At 41.1% G+C, this 15,985-nt stretch overlaps 1 protein-coding gene and 1 non-coding gene across 10 annotated transcripts in view; both read left to right on the plus strand.

The window, feature by feature from the left end:
* SIPA1L1 (signal induced proliferation associated 1 like 1) overlaps nt 1-15,985 on the plus strand; it is a 433,967-nt gene that overhangs the window by 68,287 nt on the left and 349,695 nt on the right. The window lies entirely within an intron of this gene.
* LOC115836056 lies at nt 9,709-9,779 on the plus strand. The gene has a single exon (XR_004031058.1). It is a non-coding gene; the product is annotated as a small nucleolar RNA SNORD56 (small nucleolar RNA).

A 15,985-nucleotide genomic window follows, 5' to 3' on the forward strand; every position in this document is an offset into this window, starting at 1 on the left:
CTTCAAAAACATGGTTTTTATTGGTTGTTTTGGTGCCCAAATATTTTTCTTTAGTTTCAATGTTATTTAAAACACCATTCATAATCCCAGCACTTTGGGAGGCCAAGGGAGGTGGATCACTTGAGCTCAGGAGTTTGAGACCAGAGCCTGGACAACATGGTGAAGCCCTGTCTCTACCAAAAAAAGAAGAAAAAAAAAATTAGCCGTGCATGGTGGCATGTGCCTGTGGTTCCAGCTACTCGGGAGGCAGGAATGGGAGGATCACTGGAGCCCAGGAGGTGGAGGTTGCAGTGAGCTAAGATTGCACCACTACCCTCCAGCCTGGGTGACAGAATGAGATCCCATCTCAAAAAAACAAAAGCAAAAACAAAAACCCCACCATTGAGGAATCTGCTTGCGTGTCCCTTCCTCCATGACACCTTTTCTCCACAGAGGAAGTGAAAAAAATCTCCACTGGCCTTCAATAGAATGTTGATTTTGTTGCTGCGGTGACAATATATCTTGCTTCATGTAATTTTTAAATATATGTATCTAATTCTTCATCTGACATTTATTGAACCTTTCCTTTGGAATAGACACTATACTAAGACTTCACAGGACAATGACAGTGGAAAGGAAATTGAAAAAAAAAAAAAGCCAACAAAAATTAGTTTTGTGCCTGTATTCAGTATCTTTTTTTTTTTTTTTTTGAGACAGAGTCTTGCTCTGTTGCCCAGGCTGGAGTGCAGTGGCCTGATCTTGGCTCACTGCAAGCTCTGCCTCCCAGGTTCATGCCATTCTCCTGCCTCAACCTCCCGAGTAGCTGGGACTACAGGCGCCCACCACCACGCCCGGCGAATTTTTTGTATTTTTAGTAGAGATGGGGTTTCACTGTGTTAGCCAGGATGGTCTCGATCTCTTGACCTCGTGATCCACCCACCTCGGCCTCCCAAAGTGCTGGGATTACAGGCGTGAGACACCATGCCCGGCCGCATTCAGTATTCTTAGTCTATAGGCTGGGAATGTAGACATTACTTAAATAATCACACATATAAATGTTAAATTATAACTGTGATACGTGATTTGAAGGACAAGTAAATGCTGCTTATGAGAACAGTTCATATGAACAAGGATCAGGTGTTTTATTTGACAACAGATTTAAAATGATCCAGGTCCTGTACTTCTGTAAAGGTCAGTGCTAGCCAAGAAATAGCATGTTCTGCTCCGAGAACTTAATGTGCCTATGGTACTCTACCATGGTTAGAGAACATGGGGGTTCTTTTTGTCTTCTTCTGACCAACTAGAGTACATTCTAAAGAGTGACTCTCTAAGGACAGTACATTTTAAGGAGAGAGGGAGACAGTTTCAGAAAGGAATTCAAGTGATGCCAGGTTAGGAGGACTGTAGCAAGTGATTCTTAGGAAAGAAGGCACAGGGAGGACATTGTGGTTGTCCAGTGTGTAGCAGTAGGTCAAGGTGTATTGAGCAGATTCTTGCAGAGGTGAGAAGTAGACTGCTGTACTGGTTCCCTTTCCATTCTAAGATTCCATGCTGTTAAAGATTATGTGAAGCCATTCAGCATCAGGTGGGTGTAAGAGGACCCTGAGGATGATTTTCAGCCTATGTCCATTTAGATTTGGAGGAAGAGTATCCACCCATTCTCCCTGCCCTCAAGTCTCAACTGTCCAAGCAAGAGGAAGCCAGAGAGGCTTGGAGAGCGCAGGAAAGCTACAACTCCCAATACCCATTATCTCCTGAGGACAGACAGGCTCCAGTTCAGGCAGATGCTTCAGGAGTTGCCTTATAATCTGTAGGATGGAAGCTGAGTGCCTTAATATGGCAGAGGCCCTCTGGATGTGGCTTCTGCCTTCCCTGTTGATCACTTTCTTCTCACTCGCCTGTCACCGAGCCTTGTTTGTTCTAGTGGTAGTGAAGTCCTTGCATAATGTGATTTCTTGCCTTTCAGTGCCCTTGCTGTTTCTTCTCCTTAAACATTCCTCTGATTTGTTGAATACATTCTTATTTTCCTTTCAGGACCAGCTTAAAAGTTAACATCTGTAGAGTTTTTCTGCTTTGCTCGAGTTAGTTACTTCATAACACATACCTCTGTTACAGTACTATTGAAACTTTTTTTTTTTTTTTGAGACGGAGTCTTGCTCTGTCGCCCAGGCTGGAGTGCAGTGGTGCAGTCTCGGCTCACTGCAAGCCCCGCCTCCCAGCTTCACACCATTCTCCTGCCTCAGCCTCCCTAGTAGCTGGGACTACAGGCGCCTGCCACCATGTCTCGCTAATTTTTTGTATTTTTTTTTAGTAGAGACGGGGTTTCAGTGTGTTAGCCAGGATGATCTCGATCTCCTGACCTTGTGATCTGCCCGCCTCGGCCTCCCAAAGTACAGGCGTGAGCCACCGCGCCTGGCTGAAACTTTTTATTTAGCTTACCCCCCTAGACCATAAAATCCTTGAATACAGGGACAATGTATTCTGTTTAACTCTTCAGTGCCTGAAAGCTCTCAATAAATGACACATTCTGGGCATTCAGTAATTTTTCAATGAATGAATATAATTCTCACTTGCCTTACCATATTGATACTTTATTGTGGCTGTGGCTGTGGCTTTGGAATTTAACATCATGAGATATAATAAATACATAGTTGAACTTACTGATTGGTTGATTTCAACCTTTGAAGTGTGTAAGAGTGTACTTTTCTTGACTCTCATTAAATATTCCAATAGAGAGGACATCAATATATGGAGGGGCATTCCTAGTTTCTACAAGACCACGTTGTATTTTGGATTACCTTCTTTTAATAGTACTCCTTAAAAATTGTCAAGTTATTATAATATTTTCAATAAGAAACACATCTTAGGTCTAAAAAAGGGTAAACTTAGGCTAAGGAAAATTTAAAATAAGTAATTGTGTAAAGAAAGATGATATTAATATGCATTTGAAAGTGCAGGAAATCTGTGGTAAGAAATGTTCCAAATTAAATTGGGTGTACACTATGGACAGTTAAAGAACAGATTGTGTTCTGATATGGTGTGGAGCTCATAGTTTGCCAAAGCCGATTTGTAAAATCTTACTGGACCACACTCATGCTAGCAGGACTTGCTTTAGTAATAGCTTTGTGGCTGGGCGTGGAGGCTCATGTCTGTAATCCCAGCACTTTGGGAGGCTGAGGCAGGAGGATCAGATGAGGCCAGAAGTTCAAGACCAGCTTGGGCAACATAGCAAAACCCAGTCTCTATCTTCCCCACACCCCACCAAAAAAAACTTTAGCCGGTATTGGTGGCATGTACCTGAAGTCCCAGCTACTTGGGAGGCTGAGATGGGAGGATCACTTGAGTCTGTGAGGTCAAGACTGCAGTGAGCCATGATCATGCTACTGCATTCAAGCCTGGGTGATACAGCAAGACCCCATCTCTAAAAAAATAAAAAATAATAGCTTCATAGTTCAGTAACACCAGTGGTCTGGTTATCCAGGGCTGATCAGATCCTGGAAAATCTGATATGCTTAAACAGAATTTTTTGAATATTGATGTCTACTAGAAAGTCACTTGTTAACAAGCAATGAGAGGTAAATTTTCAGGCAGACAAGTATTTGATAGTAGAATAAGCAAATCCTGTTCCTAGCTGGCTAGATTGCTAGGGCAGCATTGTTGTTTTCAGAAAGCTTCTTGGGATGTATGCACTATCAAAGCCAGCAAGGGCGGAGGAAGGTGTTGACTTGCTACCCACATTTTCTTCTTTATCCCCTGCCAACATATCAGCCTAGATCTCTTCAGAGAGTTGTTCTACTGGGCACTCATCCTTTCTCTCATAGCTTCTGGCTGATTCTAATCAAAATAGGGTGTGCCTCTCCTATTACCCTAAATAGTTTAAATTTCTCCATTCACCAATTAATTATACAGCATTAATTTCCAAATGTCCTTTCATTAACTGGAAGCCCCTATTACTATTATTTTGTAGCTAGAAAATGGTTTGTAAAATGGTTTGAAGTTACCAGAATATTATGTCATTCATCTCCTGTTGCATTTATGTATTATTCTCTAGACTTGATGAATGATACTCAGATCTTGTTCATAAGAGAGAACTATCTTGCTTGAGAAATGTCTCTGGTGTGACCGTCTTCCTTTGTTCAGACCTTTTCACCTATTCTCCAGCCTCTCCTGCTATATACATCCTTTGTAATAATGTTCATTTAAAATCAGCAGTGAATAAAATGACCTCATCCAAAAACAAACTGTTTAACTGTGTATTTGAGTTTGGTGATCTGGAATCGTGTTTGAATTAAGTGATGTGGATTCCTATTGCAAAAAACATTGTAGATACCCCTGAAGTTTGTAGTTGAATAATGTACCCAGGGTACCATCTAAAGTTAAGATAAGCTTAAGGTGACCTGCAACTGACTTCACCTGGTGGATAAGCAGTAAGGAGAAGGATAGTTAAAATAATTTGTATGATTTGTTTTAATGCTAACTCAAAAGAAGAAGCTATATTAGAGCTTGTTAAAAAATTATTTTCATCATTTCAATTATGGATAAAAAATTTGGGTGTTATTTTCATGTTTAATAATGGGGCTGCATTATATAATATGATGCTATTGAAATAAGACAGAGAAAATGTATAAAGGCATAATTATAGCCAAATGTGCAGTTATTTTGATCTCTTAGTTTGGAGAGGACCCTTAGGAAATTTTTCTTAAAAAGAGTTTGTAATGATTCATAATTTCATCAGATCTACAAAATACACTTCAAATACTTTCAAGAAAGAAGCTTTGACATAATAACAAAGAAAAATATGCATAATTTTGGCAAGTGTGAAATTGTCAGCCACAGAGAATGTATTGTTTTGTTTTGTGTTTCACTGGACTGGCAGAGTCGAGTTTCCTTTTTGAGTTGTACATAGGCTCATACTATGACTGTTTATGCTGCTAACATAATATGATGAGTGAGGCTTTGGGATTGATGGTTAAAAATGAGGCTGGGTGTGGTGGCCATGTCTGTAAATCCTAGCATTTTGGGAGGCTGAGGCAGGAGGATCATTTGAGGCCAGAAGTGTCAGACCAGCCAGGGCAACATAGCAAGATCCTGTCTCTACAAAAAATAAAAAACAATTAGCCGAGCGCAGTAGGGCTTGCTTGTAGTCCCAGCTACTGGGGAGGCTGAGGTGCAAGGATCACTTGAGTCCAGGAGTTTGAGGCTGCAGTGAGCTATGATTGCGCTGCTTTGCTCCAGCCTGGGTGGCAGAGCAAGACCCTGTCTCTTGAAAACTCAAGAGCTGGTCCTGCTGTAGACCACACTAGGATTCCTTTCACTGAGACTCCTCTTGTGGGCTTGAAGATCAGGACTGTGTCAGCATCAGTGTTGTTTCCCTTGGCCCAGTATATGGAGGGATTTATATTTATTAAGTATGAAAACTATGCGCCAGGTACTTGCTAGAAACTCTGTATATGTTATTTTAGTTAAGGCTTTTTACAACTTCAAGATTAAGGAATTAGTCTACATATTTCAGCCACCGAGTAGTAACTTGCCCAGGGACAAAGTAAGAGTAAGTCTGAAACTTGGCTTCCCATCCAGGTCTGATGATGGAGCTCATGCCTTTTACACTCCACTGTGATGTCCTGTGCTCCTTAGAGAAGGGAACATAGTAGCTTGGAGACCATTTCTTGTCCTCTCTTGCTTAAGGTGTCAGTATCTCCTTCTGTATGCATGGTCCAGATCATTTAAAAAAAAAAAATCCTTCAGCCATCTAGCCACTTACCCATTTATGCATGCATCTGGTAAATATTTATTGAGGACTTATTCTGTGCCAGGTGCTGTTCTAGATCCCGTAAATATGCTGGTTACCAAGCCTTCTCTGCCCTCTTAAAGTTTATACCCAATTATCTAAAGACTTATTATATAGTGAGTTTGGGGAGGAGGGGAGTGTCTGGGTTCTGAAATCAGTTCACTTGGGTTTCTCAGCCCAGTGCCAGACTTTTAGTAGACCCTCAAAATGTGTTAGTTTCTTTTGCCTCACTTATTTTTACCTAATTTTTATGCTCCCGGCCAACCATTGTCCCCTGTTTGTTCATTTACCCTTGTACTTTGACTTGTTGACTTGGGTTTGTGTGTTTTTTCTCAGTTCAAGATCAGTCTGTGAATCTTTAGAAACGAGCGTGTCCTGCAAAGCAGTTTGGTCCAAGTGGTCAGTTATCTGAGGTTGAATATTAAGAAGGTGATATGGTAAAACTGATATAATTTTTTGCTTTTAGGCATTAACCCTAATTACATTGTGTATCTATAATTTTATGTTGTTTTGAGTAGCATTGTTAGTAGTTTATCATGTTGTATTATGCTACATGTGTCATTTAAAAAGGTTTACTATATTTAAAAATGCCATGTAATGAGTTAATGCTAAAACTCATTAACAAGAGCATTAAAATTAGATTCTATTATAAAATTCATTGAGCAAATGCTATTCATTATGGAGAATCTTGAGTTACTTCCATTTGTGGAATGTTTCTTCTGTAGAATATCTTATATTTTTTGATAAATTTAAATTATTTACTGACTTTTTTAAGGTAAACTAAATGGACAAATTTCAAAATACCCATTTGGAGCTGAGTCTTTCTAGGACTGGCCTCTGTGTGGCTAATGGATGATTCTGACTGTTGAAGGTAACTATTAATAACTTCAAAGGTCAGTCAAATGTAATCTTGATAGAAATACTGTTTTTGAGAATAGTGTATTTATTTTATGATGGTGCAATTTCTTTCTTTGTGAGAGGTGACAGTGTGCTGGCAGTCCTCACAGCCCTTGCTCACTCTCGGCACCTCCTCTGCCTGGGCTCCCACTTTGGCGGCACTTGAGGAGCCCTTCAGCCTGCCGCTGCACTGTGGGAGCCCCTTTCTGGGCTGGCCAAGGCCAGAGCCGGCTCCCTCAGCTTGCAGGGAGGTGTGGAGGGAGAGGCGCGAGCGGGAACCGGGGCTGGGCGCGGCACTTGCTGGCCAGCTGGAGTTCCGGGTGGGCGTGGGCTTGGTGGGCCCCGCACTCGGAGCAGCCAGCCGGCCCTGCCGGCCCCGGGCAATGAGGGGCTTAGCACCCAGGCCAGCGGCTGCGGAGGGTATACTGGGTCCCCCAGCAGTGCCAGCCCACTGGCGCTGCGCTCGATTTCTCGCCAGGCCTTAGCTGCCTTCCCACGGGGCAGGGCTCAGGACCTGCAGCCCGCCATGCCTGAGCCTCCCACCCCTTCTGTGGGCTCCTGTGCGGCCCAAGCCTCACCGATGAGCGCTGCCCCCTGCTCCACGGCGCCCAGTCCCATCGACCACCCAAGTGCTGAGGAGTACGGGCACATGGCGCGGGACTGGCAGGCAGCTCCACCTGCAGCCCTGGTGCAGGATCCACTGGGTGAAGCCAGCTGGGCTCCTGAGTCTGGTGGGGACGTGGAGAACCTTTACGTCTAGCTCAGGGATTGTAAATACACCAATCGGCACTCTGTATCTAGCTCAAGGTTTGTAAACACGCCAATCAGCACCCTGTGTCTAGCTCAGGGTTTGTGAATGCACCAATCCACACTCTGTATCTAGCTACTCTGGTGGGGCCTTGGAGAACCTTTATGTCTAGCTCAGGGATTGTAAATATGCCAGTTGGCACTCTCTATCCAGCTCAAGGTTTGTAAACACACTGATCAGCACCCTGTGTCTAGCTCAGGGTTTGTGAATGCACCAATCGACACTGTGTGTCTAGCTACTCTGGTGGGGCCTTGGAGAACCTTTATGTCTAGCTCAGGGATTGTAAATACAGCAGTTGGCACTCTGTATCTAGCTCAAGGTTTGTAAACACACCAGTCAGCACCCTGTGTCTAGCTCAGGGTTTGTGAATGCACCGATCCACACTCTGTATCTAGCTATTCTGGTGGAGCCTTGGAGAATCTTTATGTCTAGCTCAGGGATTGTAAATACACCAATGGGCACTCTGTATCTAGCTGAAGGTTTGTAAACACACCAATCAGCATCCTGTGTTTAGCTCAGGGTTTGTGAATGCACCAATCGACACTCTGTATCTAGCTACTCTGGTGGGGCCTTGGAGAACCTTCATGTCCACACTCTGTATCTAGCTAATCTGGTGGGGACAGGGAGAACCTTTGTGTCTAGCTCAGGGATTGTAAACGCACCAATCAGCGCCCTGCCAAAACAGACCACTCGGCTCTACCAATCAGCAGGATGTTGGTGGGGCCGCATAAGAGAATAAAAGCAGGCTGCCCGAGCCAGCAGTGGCAACCCGCTCGGGTGCCCTTCCACGCAGTGGAAGCTTTGTTCTTTTTCTTTTGCAATAAATCTTGCTGCTGCTCACTTTTTGGGTCCACACTGCCTTTATGAGCTGTAACACTCACCGCGAAGGTCTGCAGCTTCACTCCTGAAGCCAGCGAGACCACGAACTCACCAGAAGGAAGAAACTCCGAACATATCTGAACATCAGAAGGAACAAACTCCAGACCCGCAACCTTAAGAGCTGTAACACTCACCGCGAGGGTCTGTGGCTTCATTCTTGAAGTCGGTGAGACCAAGAACCTACCAATTCCGGACACATTTGAACAACAGTATAGCCATCTTCTCCAGTCCTTCAAGCCAAGGATTTTAGTTGACTTTGGTCCCATTTTTCCTCCATCACGACATATAATTGTTTTCCGTGTGTTGTCAGTTTTATCTCTTAAGTCTCTTACATTCATTTCTTTCTTTATTCCCACTACCCCAGTTCAGATCCCAGTCATGTCTCACCTCAAAAATTGCAGCAATCTTATTACTAGTATTTCTTTATATATATATATAGTAGTATCTTATTACTAGTGTTTATTCAGTATTTTTCCTCTTTCAGGCTGTCTTTCACAATACTATTGAAATTTTTTGGGGGGGTGGGTGGGGAATAATGTTTGTGTGTGTGTGTGTGTGTGTGTGCATGCACACATAAAGGCACATATGGTTTTGACTGTGACAATTTCTAATAAACCTTTTGATAGCTGCTCACTGCCTGCAGGCTAAGTTAAGCTCCTGAGCAGGTCATTTAAAAACTTCGTGGAATCCTTCCAGCCTTCCAGTGCCAATGCCTCAGTCTCTCTCCTTGCCCTTCTAGTTGCTTCCAGCAATTGAACTATTTTCTTCGCAGTTTGGTTGTTAGTGGAGTAGTGCTTTGTTGGTATTATTTGCCAAGTATTCAGACTTTGTTTTGTTCAGGCAGCCTTTTAATCATAAAGGCCACTATTTCATCTTGTTTGTACATCTTATGTAAGTGAGGCATTTTTAGCATCTTAGGTGGCAAAGTTTGTATTCTACTTTTAATTGACCTTTATAAGATGTGACAAATTCCCACATAGAGTTTCTTTTTTTTCTTGAAAGGTTGATGGCCTAACTGGAATTAAATAACAAAAAAAAAAATTTTTTTTTTTTCTTGCGACGGAGTCTCGCTCTTTTGCTCAGGCGGGACTGCAGTGGCGCTGTCTCTGCTCACTGCAACCTCCGCTCCCGGGTTCACGCCATTTTCCTGCCTCAGCCTCCCGAGTGGCTGGGACTACAGGCTCCTGCCACCGCACCCGGCTAATTTTTTGTATTTTTGTAGAGACGGGGTTTCACCATGTTAGCATAAATAACCAAAATTTAATTGCATTTCTTTAGACTAATTTTCAAAGGTTATTATGTTCCAGGTATTACTTGAAAGTTCCGAACTATTTTTGTGCATAAAATTATGTTTTCACTACAATCATGGCAATAGTTTTTGTCAACAGCAGTTCACCTAGTGAATGTTGATACTTTGGGTCTGAGTGAAAATGAATTGTAGCATTTTCTTTTGCATTAATAAATACCGTACTCACTTAAACTACCTGATAGAATGACAAGTCCTCCAAGTTTCATTCAGATTAATGTATTCCCTGTATCTAAAAGTGGATAGTTTACACATGAGCAGTGACTCTGAGTGACACACCGACTGACACTCTTGGGATGCTGAGATTTGATGATCATCTTTGTAATCTCATAATGATTGATAGCACCAAAGTTCATGGATGCCAGAAATGATGTAGAAGTAGGCACCTGAGTTCTCTGGCTTTCTGAAGGGTGAGGCCAAAGCTAGGTGACAGACACCAGATGGATAGTAAGGACAAAGTAGAGCGTCGTGGTCTTTTGCTGTCCTTGAAGTGGTACCTATTTACACTTTGTGTCCTTGCTGCTTTTTACATATCCTTCTCTGTGAATTAGGTTGTGAACTTTTCAAAAGGAAATTCAAGATCATCATGATCTTTGGAGCTCCACAGCTTTTTGCCCAGAACCTTATACCCAATAGATGTTTCATAAGTGTTTGAATTAAAGTAAATACATATTCTTAAATAAAGTCATAATTGCACTTTAATTAAAATCTAACCTGTTTGGCTGGTGAGGGTGGAGATAGATCTCAACTTTCATTGAGGAGTGGCAAGTAAGTTTAGCACTTACTTTTGAGAATAAGGAAACATACAGCTGAAATCATGTCATTTAGGACTAACCACTGTGATGCTCATAACATGTTCCTTGATGCATATTCAAGTCCTGTTTCAGCTGTGAACTTCTGCTTTTCAAGTTTTTGTTTTGTCACTAATCAAATGTTTCTTAAATTCTAGTGAAGGGAAGAGGGAGGCAGTTGATGATGTTTGTATTATTCACCCCATCTGTTTCCTATAAATGAGAGCAGTTTCCACGTAGTGCCTTTTGCCTATGTTGTCAAAAGCAGCATACAAATGTGGGCTCTGGTTTTTTTCAGTGAGAAGAGAGTTAAGAACGTACTTTTGTTGTTGTCGTTGTTTTTGAAACAGGGTCTTGCTCTGTTGCCTAGGCTGGAGTGCAATGGTACTGTCGTAGCTCACTGTAACCCTGAACCCCTGGGCTTAAGGAATCCTGACATCTTAGCCTTCTGAGTAGCTTGGACCACAGGTGCACACCACCATACCTGGCTAGGTTTTAGAAGTTTATTTTGTAGAGATAGGGCCTTGCTATGTTGCCTAGGCTGTTCTTGAATCCCTGGCCTCAAACCGTCCTCTCATCTCTGCTCCCAAAGTGCTGGGATTACAGGTGCAGGTATAAACCACCACATCTTTTCTTCTTCTTCTTCTTCTTATTATTTATTTTTATTTTTTTGAGATGCTTGCTCTGTCACCCACGCTGGAGTGCAGTGGCGCAGTCTCGACTCACTGCAACCTCCACCTCCTGGGTTCAAGCAATTCTCCTGCCTCAGCCTCCCAAGTAGCTGGGATTACAGATGTGTACCATGACACCTGGCTGATTTTTGTATTTTTAGTAGAGACGGGGTTTCACCATGTTGGCTAGCCTAATCTCTAACTCCTGACCCCAAGTGATCCACCTGCCTCGGCCTCACAAAGTGTATTTTTTGTATTTTTTTTTAGAGTTGGGATTTCACCATGTTGCCCAGGCTGGTCTCAAACTCCTGGGCTCAGTCTGCTTGTCTGCCGTCACCTCCCAAAGTGCTGGGATTACAGGCATCAGCAGAGCTACCAGACCCAGCCCAAGAACTCACATTTTAAAGATCTGAGCTTGCCATTAACATATCTTCTTGTCATCTTAATACCAAAAGTGACTTTTCTGGTGTGAAAAGTAGGTGGCATACTTTGTAAGGTGCCTTGAGAACCTGTGCTTTTCTCTGGGGGATTAGGACTATCTGTCCTGGAATTGTGCCATTTCAAGAAGTAAACCTACTTATTTTCATTTTAAAAATGGTTTGAAGGCATCCACATAAATCATCTCAGGAGACTTAAGACTATTTTGGCATCATTACATAAAGCATTTTTTATTTTTTTATCCTATCGTATGGCACTTTTTATGAATTCATGCTTTGCAAAGGAGCAAATTGAATCTTAGGGAATATTTGGTATTCATGTCAGCAGTGGCTGCCTTGGGTGGTCAAGCGGCACAGATAAGGCTGGAGGGATGTTGAGATTGTATGTATGTGTTTTAATTGATTCAGATATACTAGGATGAATGAGTGTTGCATTAACCTGTATAATCTATACATATATACATATATATGTTAATATGTATGTTATATATGTTAATATGTATATATGTTAATATATACATACTAAACATTACTGTTTTTAATTTTAAGATATTTCAAACAAACTGGAAAGGATAAGGAATAATATAATGCCTTCCAGCTTCATCAGATCTTAATGGTTTGTCATATTTGCTTCAGGTCTTAAAACATTTTGGAAAAAATTGAAGCTCCCCTTTTCTACTCTCCTGATCCTGTGCTTCTATTGGAGTGCATATCACTTGATGGCTTCTAAGACAAATGCTAAATTCTTGTCAGATTACGCAGTGAGTAGTAGAGTGGTGGTTTCCTTTAGGGAAATGAAATTTATGCACCTCCCATTTTCAGGTTGTGCTTGCTGCAGCAGCCTCCACAACGAAGGAGCAGTGCTTCCAAAGAGGTTTAGTGAGCATGATATGGGGTCATTGAGCAAAATGAGAAGAGTATGTATTTTGAAAAGTAAATTTGATTGCTTGTGGGTATTCATGGTCTGATTTGTTGTTTAGCTTAAGCAACATTTCAGAGCCACTAAGTAGTTTGTTCAGATTACTGTTAATCTGCTCAAATGCCCGAAGAGTCACTAAAACTGATGTTTTTCCAAGAAGATTTTGTGCTGTGGTTTCCAAGGGTGTTCTTCTCAAGTTACACTGACTTGGCTGGTTTTAGTAATTTTCCTTGAACATTGCCTCCAAGTTATGGGATTCTGAATACCTCTGTTTTACTTTCTTTATTCTTTTTTGGATAAATATAAAATAAAAAGGCTGCTTTTTTTTTTTTTTTTAGTGTTACTTAAAAGCTGTCTGATTTAATTGTATGACATATTTTTCTTTGTTGTTCATCTGTTTGTTCAACTCTGCAGTTATATTAAACTTTATCATGTTTTACAATCAGAATTTAGTTTTGATAGGTTCCAGAAAACAGAAAGAAACATACCGGTCCTGAAATGTAGCTTTTTTGTGTGTGCTCTAAAACATTTTTCTTTATATTGCTTTCCTCAGTTAGTGTTCCCATTTAACCCAATATTTTTAGCAAAAGTTACATTTAATTAAGGCAGATAGGCATAACTAAAAATATAAAATGTTAAATGAATGCTAAGAAAAAAATTAATTTTTGGTAAGTTATAGATCATAATTAAGGAAAAACCAGAAAAATAGAAATAAAAAAACTTACTGGTAATCTGATCTCTCATAAATATAAGATTTTTGGCCAGGCGCGGTGGCTCACGCCTGTAATCCCAGCACTTTGGGAGGCTGAGACGGGCGGATCATGAGGTCAGGAGATCGAAACCATCCTGGCTAACACGGAGAAACCCTGTCTCTACTAAAAATACAAAAAATTAGCCGGGCGTGGTGGCGGGCGCCCGTAGTCCCAGCTACTGGGGAGGCTGAGGCAGGAGAATGGCGTGAACCCAGGAGGCGGAGCTTGCAGTGAGCCGAGATTGCGCCACTGCACTCCAGCCTGGGCGACAGAGCGAGACTCCATCTCAAAAAAAAAAAACAAACAAAAAAAGATTTTTTACTTGTGTGTTGTTCCAGTTTTTTTCTGAAAAAATATAAAATACACATTTTAACAGTTTGTTGTTAACAACATGCATTTTTATGTAGCATCGTCAACAGTAAACTAATAATTTATAAATTACTCCTAAATTACAATTATTGTAAATACTATAAGGTAGAGGCTGCATAATATAATGGTAGAAACTTAGGCTTTGTATCAAGCGACTTAGGGTGGGATCCCTGCTTGTCCCGTTATTAAGTTAGTTGTATGATGTTGGCCAAGTTACTTAACTGTTAGAAGTCTTTTCTGAAATAAAAAAAAAATATGGCTAATAATTATCTTGCACGAGTATTATAGGAATTAGATGAAATAATGAGTCTCTTTCATTCATATAGTGCTCGGAACACACTGAAAATTAACTTATTATTGAGAGGCCATATATTAATGGCATTGTATAAAAAAGGCAAGGATTTGGAATAGGATTGTCTTGAGTTTAAATAACAGTGCCACCACTTCTTAATTTATCTTGGGTAAGTTTTTTTTTTTTTTTTTTTTTTTTGAGACAAGGTTTCTCTCTGTCTCCCAGGCTGGAGTGCAGTGGCGCGACCTCAGCTCACTGTAACCCCTGCCTCCCGGGTTCAAGTGATTCTCTTGCCTCAGCCTCCTGAGTAGGTGGGATTACAGGCATGAGCCATCACACCTGGCCAATTTTTGTATTTTTAGTAGAGACAGAGTTTCACCATATTGGCCAGGCTGGTCTTGAACTCTTGTCCTCATGTGATCTGCCCGCCTTGGCCTCTCAAAGTGCTGGGATTACAGGCATGAGCCACTGTGCCCGGTCTTGGGTAAGATTTAAAACTTCACTGATTATTATACTCCTTCCTAAAACAGAGATAATGCCCATGTCCTAGGATTGTTTTATTGGGTATATGAGGTAAAGAATATGTGCCTGGCATATTGGAGATACTATCATTATTATTTATAAGGGAAATTACTTAATTGGAAGACAATTAGATATTTTGCTATTTAAATTAATATCAAGGAGGAAGCTTCTAGATGTCCTAGATTTTATTTTTACTATTATAGTAGTATTTGTGGTTATTGAGGACTGTGTGAACAGTTTTATAACTGCCGCTCTCCCCCTCTCCCTCCACATTTGGAATAGGTAGCCATCTTTAAAATAACATGTAAAGAGGCATGTTTTTGAGAGACCTTCACATGAATAATGAAAAGCTTCTGAATATAATTATATATATTGAAATATGTGCCCCTGTTAATGTCACTCATATGTACATTGTAGATCATCTGTCTCCATTCTTCTTAAACTGGGTATCTTTCATAGCAGTGCCAAACAGACTTTTCATGTACTTCTGCTTCAATATTTTCTTTTTGAGTTTAAGTTTTAGAAGTACCAATTCATATTCCTTGTTTTTGCTAGCACAGTGTACCTATTAGTTATTTACATATATGTATAATGAGTTTGAAAAATGTTATATAAAAAGAATCTTAGCCAGGCGCGGTGGCTCACGCCTGTAATCCCAGCACTTTGGGAGGCCAAGGCGGGTGGATCACGAGGTCAGGAGTTTAAAACCAACCTGGCTAAGATGGTGAAACCCCGTCTCTACTAAAAATACAAAAAAATTAGCTGGGCATGGTGGCAGGCGCCTGTAATCCCAGCTACTCAGGAGGCTGAGGCAGGAGAATTGCTTGAACCCAGGCAGCAGAGGTTGCAGTAAGCCGAGATTGCACCACTGCACTGCAGCCTGAGTGATAGGCTGAGACTCTGTCTCAGAAAAAAAAAAAAAAAAAAAATCTTAAACATACTGTTTTCACATTCTAGTTTTTTAAAATGGCTGTCCTTTTTATCAGTTTATACTTCAGTGTTAGATCATAGAAGCAGTACCCTTCAAAATTAAATTCTGAGTAATTTTATTGTGAGGTTATAGAAAATGAGCTTGTGGATGGGTGAATTCAAGCCAGCTGTGCAGCTTGTCTGAGTTGACGGTCTGGTTTGTAGTCTAGTTGCCAGTCCCAGTCCTCTGCTCACACTTCAGTATGATCACTGTATTTCCTCCTGTAGGCCACCTGGTGCCTTGCTTCTGAAACTACTCTTTTATGTCTGTTATAGGATGAAGCTTACTTTCCCTTGACTACACACACACACACCCACCCACCCACCCACCCACCTCACAGTGAAGAGACTGTTTTGGTTTCAGTTAAAGCCAGTAATTAATACTTAAAATTTATAGATTCATGACTTTTGCCAGAAAGCTAAAAATTCTGTTTTGAAGGTTGGCACTCAGGGGTGTAACTATAGTCAACTTTTTCTAAATTTGCGTTGGATTGACTTGCTTAAAAATAACTTTGGTAACCAAAAAGCATTCTTTTAGTATTTTAGGATCAAGATGAGGTAAAGGCAACTCAACTTTTATCTGAAAATTTTAAAAGCATGTCTGGG

Source organism: Nomascus leucogenys, chromosome 1a (genome assembly GCF_006542625.1).
Source record: "Nomascus leucogenys isolate Asia chromosome 1a, Asia_NLE_v1, whole genome shotgun sequence".
NCBI lineage: Eukaryota > Metazoa > Chordata > Mammalia > Primates > Hylobatidae > Nomascus > Nomascus leucogenys.